Here is a 6,298-nt window from a genome sequence, read left to right as displayed (position 1 = left end):
AAGCCAGGCAGGGAATACGACAGGAAACATAGGACTCCTGTAAAGCAAAGTTTATTTCTTAGGATTGCTGGTGGCTGGCAGCTCAGCTGGGGAGAGAAAGGGAACCAGCAGCCTGCTGACTGCTGAGGAAGTTCTTATAGGGGGGGTGGGGAATGTGGAAGGTGGCAAAAATAATCTTTATAGTTTCAAGGGAAGTTGCTTGAACTGAGACAGCTCTTACATCAGTGGGTCTGGGTGCATGGATCTGTTTATCTTCCATAATTATCTGGGGAGCAGCTTTGTGCTGAGACAGCTCTAAATGCAGCTGTCTGGCCAGTTCCTATTTTGCCAGGGGGCCCTCATGGCCTGTCTTGTGAGGCTTTTTTACACTCAGAGTGGGTCATCTGCAGACCTGGACTCTAACATTACAGCCTTTTTTGTTATAGGATAGGGGGTGGCATTTTCTCATCATGAGTACTTCCTGCTGGTCAAGGTCCACATGGGGAAGGGAAGGCTGGAGTCAGGGTCCCATCAGGCAGCAGGGGTCTCCAGCTTGTCCATCTGGACAAAGTCCTTGGTGGTCAGCAGACATTTATATACATGTGGTGGAAAGGAAAATAACATTTGGTTAAAGCTGGTATGAGTTAGTTGTTGTATCCAGCCCTGAAAATATCTGAAGAGGCAAGGAGCAATGGTTAGCAGCACAGTAATAGAGAGCAGGGGCCAAGTACGGGCAAAAGCCAGGAAGTCAGTCCTGAAAGTTTTAAGTAAGAAATCCTTGGCCATCTGTTGGAGGCATTTTATGTTTTCAACCTTACTTGATTGGTTAACATAGTAACAGTGTTCCTTGCCCAAGAAAATGCAGGCACCTCCCTTTTCTGCAGTTAATAGATCCAGGGCTCACCTTTTCTGGAGGGCAACTTCGGCTAGGGAGGACAGTTGCTGTTGTGAGATCTGGATTGACTGGGCTGTTGCTTCCACTACTATAGTAAGTTTCTGCTTGAGGTCCTGGATCTCCTGAGGAGGTGTTGGGCTGAGAGCAAGGTATGTCCCAGACTCCCTGCTGTGAATCCCGTGGCGGCTATGGATTATACCAGGCTGCTTCCCATCAGGACTGCTAGAGTAGCTGACCTTTTTGCTCTGTTCCTTTTTTTTTCCCCCTGTGGAGAGAGAATCATGTACCTCTCCTGAGGCATACAGGGTTAATCTAGGTATGGGAGCGACTGGAGTGCAGGTATCCTTGACTGGTGGGAGATACAGGTATATATCTTGGAGCAGCAAAGGAAAAGTAGAACTGGAGCAAGACCAGTATTGCCCTGATTGTAACATTGTGGATGGAGGAGTGGGGGCAGTTAGAGACCTAAGCCTAATGTTTTGGAAGTTCAATCCTTTGAATTCTTAAAGAAATACTGATCACTTTAATTTTTGGTTATACTTTCCTTTTGGGTGTTTAAGACAACACAGTTGGCCCAAATAAACCAATTTATTTTTACTCTTAAGGTCACTTGAGGATCTGTTTCTCAGGGATCACAAGGGCTTGGGAGGAGACCCTGCCTCCTTTCTTTTACCAGTTCCATCTATGTGAAGATAAGTCAAAGGTCTTGCTTGACCATAGCTGGCTTCACTTGGAAGCATAGGGGATATGTTTCCTCTGTGTTGACCCTCTTCTTAGTAGACTGGACACTGTTTCAAGTCCATCTGGTGGGGTCTCCATGGCCTCCCTGAACAAGAGGGCAGGTGACTCATCACAGTTACAGAACATTTTGAGAGATGCTCCATAGTCCCCTGGAACTTAGTTGACCTAGGAGGGCAAGGAACAAAAACTGTCCCTTTAAGTCCCTCTGACCAGATTAGTATAGACCCCAAAGTCTGGCTGTTAAACACCCAAGAAGGTTAGTTACACCAATCTGGTACTTTTAATTATCATGTGTTATGCAGATACAGCTTTGGCAAAACCTGTTTTTAGATAAACTTTTACTAGACATCCTTAAACTGGTTGACTAAACTATGACCTTAGCCTGGGGATACTAAGCAAGGCTTATCCCTGTCTAAGATTTTAGTGTCAAACCAATGTTTGATTAAAGTTTTTCTGGGGAACTAATGAATTAACTGAGCTTACAAAGAGATGACTGAGGAGTTGCTGAGGTGTATGACTGACCTGAGAGTATTTGCATTGGATGTTGACTTTTTTTTTTATAACCTCATGGGTCAAACCCTCTCTTTGCAGCCTTTGCCTTTCCAAGATTATATACTATAGTTCTTTCTAAATGTAGGAGATCATTTGCAATTACAGATGGCTGAGAAGAATGGCTGAATAGTCAGGTGTGGGTCCAATGACCCTGCTTACCCCTCCTTTAATGAAGGAACATAACTGTCAACAGGCCCAATTGTGATTTTTTAGTAAGGAGACACAGCTGAAGTCATGAAGATTTATTTGACTTAGGAGTGATGTGCAGCATCATCTTATAAAAGAACATGGAATCCAAATTATGCACATAAGATAATATAAAGTTAATATTATCCATTTACACATCGTGCTTTATAAGTTTCCAGATAAACCTTATAGAAAACATAAAACCATTAATAATCTTTGTTAATTTATGTAGAGAATGGTTTACCAAAAACATGCTTTGAGTTTTGAAGAAATATAAACACTGGATAGAGAAAAGCAATTTGTACATTAAAACATTATCAAATTGAAGTTCATAACCTCTAGTATAATCAAGGAAAACTGTGTTATAACCCTCTTCAGATTTAAGTAAACTTTTAAAATCTCTTAAAATATTGAAATGTTGGGTTCCTGTGTTTTGGCCAGACAGAATTATTGTCTAGTTTGTATTGTGGCCAGGCAGTGGTTCACAAAAACTTTAGGTGCTTTGATGTAATTATATCTGAAAGTCCTGGTTGCTTTAGGGACTTGAGAAGACAAATCAAGGAAGTGAGAGCCTCAGGCTTAGACTGAGGGGTTCTCATAGTGACAGATTAAATAGATAGCAATAAGAAAATGGATGAGAAATTGAGCAAATAGGTAGAAGGAGATGATGAGGAGTCTCTCATCTGAGAGTTGGAACTGGGGACGCCAGTGAGGATGCCTGGTAGAAAGGTGACAGAAACAAAGAACTGGAGAGCAGGAGGAAGAGGGAGAAGGGGACACATGAACTGTTGGTCGTATCAAACAGGTATGTGCGGAACCAATGCGCAGAAAGGCGTTCCCTTCTGCAGGAGGCCCAAGACGTGGTCCCAGTCTACTGGAGGTAGTGTCCTACAAACCTCAGGTAGGTGTGCTCACCAGAGAGCGGACAGAGCAGGTTCCTGTCCTGGACAGGCAGGATGTGTTCCTTCCCCGGAAACAGCGTCCCATGACCAGAAGCAATGAGTTTTTCAGTACACTGGTGTGTCTTTTGGGCTCAGTTTGAAAAACTCAACCAACAGTGAGTGTGGTACAATCAGGTGGTAGAGGAAGACAGAGTACAAGAAAAGGGATGGGAAGAGAGACACAGAGAGTAAGAAAGAAGGGGAGTGGGAGAGAGAGAGAGAGAGAGAGAGAGAGAGAGAGAGAGAGAGAGAGATTTTGAGAGCAATGGGTGGGGAATGAGGAAAGATAGAGAGAGAGAGAGAGGTACTTCAAATTCATTTATATATTTTAGTACCAAGAACCATGTTGTAGAAATGGATTAAAGAGAGAATGTTTTGACCTAAAAAAAAATTTTTGTGTTAATTTAACATTTTTAGTTTGTATGAAACCTTAGTTAAAAGTCAATATGATACCAAGTAATTTTAAGAAACACAAATTTATGTTGTCTGTGTATATATCTAAGTATATATAAGATAGATTTTAATAATTAAGATGTTATAATTATTATTTTTGAGAATATAGTTTATTATTTTTAAACTAAAACATCTTTGAAGTAGACAAATCAAATGAACACACCTTAAAACATCTTGAAACTAAACTGAAACCAAAAAAGGTATTTAACAAATAGGATTTTATATAACCAATTTAGATGTTTTGTATAGGTAATCAGCATTGGAAAGCTTTGTGAAACATTTAATAAACTTAGAGACACTGTTTAATAGATTTTAAAATAATTAGGGTATCCATTTATAAGGCCTTTGAGTGTATCATCAAAATATTTATAAATTTACACACACATATTTTGATTAGAAATACCAAAAATAAAACCAATAAAACCAGTAATTCTTGTTCACAATAAAACAAAGAGAAAGGAGAAAGAGCTAAAGTGGTCAAATGAAAAACTGTTTTGACACAAACAATACATGAAAACAATTATCACAGACACAGATACCATAATCACATGAAATCTAGGAGCACCAAAGAGTAGAAGACAGAAAGCTTCTATCTCTAGTTCTTTAATATTTAGAAGACTTAGTGGTGCAAAAGAAAAGGTTAAGTTTGTCACATGGATTTGAAGTAGCATTTTTTTTTAAGAGCCAAATAACTATTTAAGAACCCTATTAATACCTCACAAGGAACACATGAACAAAGCAAAGTAACTGGGCAAGGCAGATTTTACTTTTATATAAAAATGTTTAAAGGAATCTGTTCAAAGAGAGAAGAGCTTAGCTGTTCTAGACCATCAGGTTCAGGCTGCATCAGGGCCTTTTCTTGAACAAAAGTCTTACAAGGCATGGTAGGATTAAAAGATTAGAATTTCTTGTCATAAACCAAGTTTTAAGTTTTACAGATTTTTGAAAGAGAAGACTAATATTTAATGTTTTTTTTTTTAACAGAGGGAGATGCCTTTACATATGAAACCCAGCAAAATTATGTTATTAGTATAACTTAAATCAGAGGAGACAGGAATGACAAAAAGGAAACATTAACACTTTAGGTTAAGAATAAACAGAATCCAAATTTTATTGAAAGTAATACCACTTAGAAACAGGTTAAAATAATGTTAAAATTTAAACTCCCATTGTGGCATTACTTCCTTAATCTGATATAGAAATATATTGACCTTATTATAAGACAATAGAAACCATTAAAATCTGTTGTTTTTTATGATCTGATCAAGAATCCAAGATGAAAGCCAAAACAAAAATTACAAGAGGATTAGGACTTATGATTGAACATCTTCAGTTTGTAGCCTTAAATACCCTGAGGGAAGACAGTAAAATAAAGAAGTTTACCTGCCCAATTAAGAGAACCTGTAAAAAATTCTGTGACCAAGAAATAAATGAGTTATTAGGATTTTGGGGTCCTTAGTAGTCATCAAGATGGTATGGGGAGAAAGACTGTCCCCTAAAGGTTTATTTTTTACTTATAGAAGAATTTACTAAAACAGAAGCTTTAGGACAGAGCCATGATGTAATGTAGCTTTAGAGCCTGCATGGAGGTCAGATATGTGATGGGGAGTGGAAAGCTTTAGAGAAAACTAAAGAAGCACAAGATGATGGGCAACCTAAAGCATTAATGAAACCATGTTTAAATAAGGCTATAAAGAAGAAACTTTTTTTCTGAAAAATTTAGAAAAGAAGGTAGACTTACAGAGGTTTAAACATTTGTAGCTGGGTTTATAAGCAGAACAAGATTTATGAGAGGGGGAGAGAGGAGAAGGATCTGGAGCATTTTTCCTGTGTAGGGAATCCATAACTAGTTAGATGGAGGAGAGATAGCCTAGATCAAAGGTTGGAAGCAAAAGAGACCTAAAATTGGATAGAATGATATCAGAAATCATCCTGAACAAAGCGAGGAAGAAAGACACTGGAAGAGGACAAAGACAAGGAGAATGATGGAAGACAACCTTCCAAGACCATGGCAAAGTAAGGGAGAAGGAAGAAGTTCCATTGGGTCCAGTGGGAAGCTCCAGGAGCTCCCAAGCCATCTAAGTCTTAGTGGAGAGAGAGGAAGAAGAGAGGGAGGTGGTGGGAGAGAAAGAGCAGAGATCCAGAGCTCTGTGGGAGAGCACTTACCCAAACTCTGTCAGAGGGTGAGGAATGCAGATGGACTCATAATCTCCAGCCTGATGTGGTGAGTGGTGGGAGCCGGCATAGGCAAGCCAGTTGCGGGAGTGCATGGTCAGCAGCATGGTTCAGTAAGAGGGGACCGGCTTATAAGTAACCCAGTCATTCCTCTTCTCGGGTTTTGGCACCATATGTTAGCTAAAAGCCAGACAGGGAATAGCCACAGAAAACATAGGAGGACTCCAGCAAAGCAAAGTTTATTTCTTAGGATTGTTGGTGGCTGGCAGCTCAGCTGGGGAGAGAAAAGCAACCAGCAGCCTTCTGACTTCTGAGGAAGTTCTTATAGGGGGGTTGGGGAATGTGGAAGGTGGCAAAAATAATCTTTACAGTTTCA

General features: G+C 39.7%; 1 long non-coding RNA gene across 1 annotated transcript; it reads right to left on the bottom strand.

Moving 5' to 3' along the window:
* Positions 1-377: 377 nt before the first annotated feature.
* LOC103734642 lies at positions 378-6,182 on the bottom strand. The gene is made up of 3 exons (XR_607291.3): positions 5,914-6,182; positions 884-1,139; positions 378-552 (listed from the first exon to the last, which is right to left on the bottom strand). It is a non-coding gene; the product is annotated as an uncharacterized LOC103734642 (long non-coding RNA).
* Between the last annotated feature and the right edge of the window lie 116 nt (positions 6,183-6,298).

Source organism: Nannospalax galili, unplaced genomic scaffold, assembly GCF_000622305.1.
Source record: "Nannospalax galili isolate Female #2095 unplaced genomic scaffold, S.galili_v1.0 scaffold255, whole genome shotgun sequence".
In the NCBI taxonomy this organism is placed as follows: domain Eukaryota; kingdom Metazoa; phylum Chordata; class Mammalia; order Rodentia; family Spalacidae; genus Nannospalax; species Nannospalax galili.
Note: the sequence above shows the minus strand (reverse complement) of the source record. Positions and strands in the feature narration are given on the sequence as shown.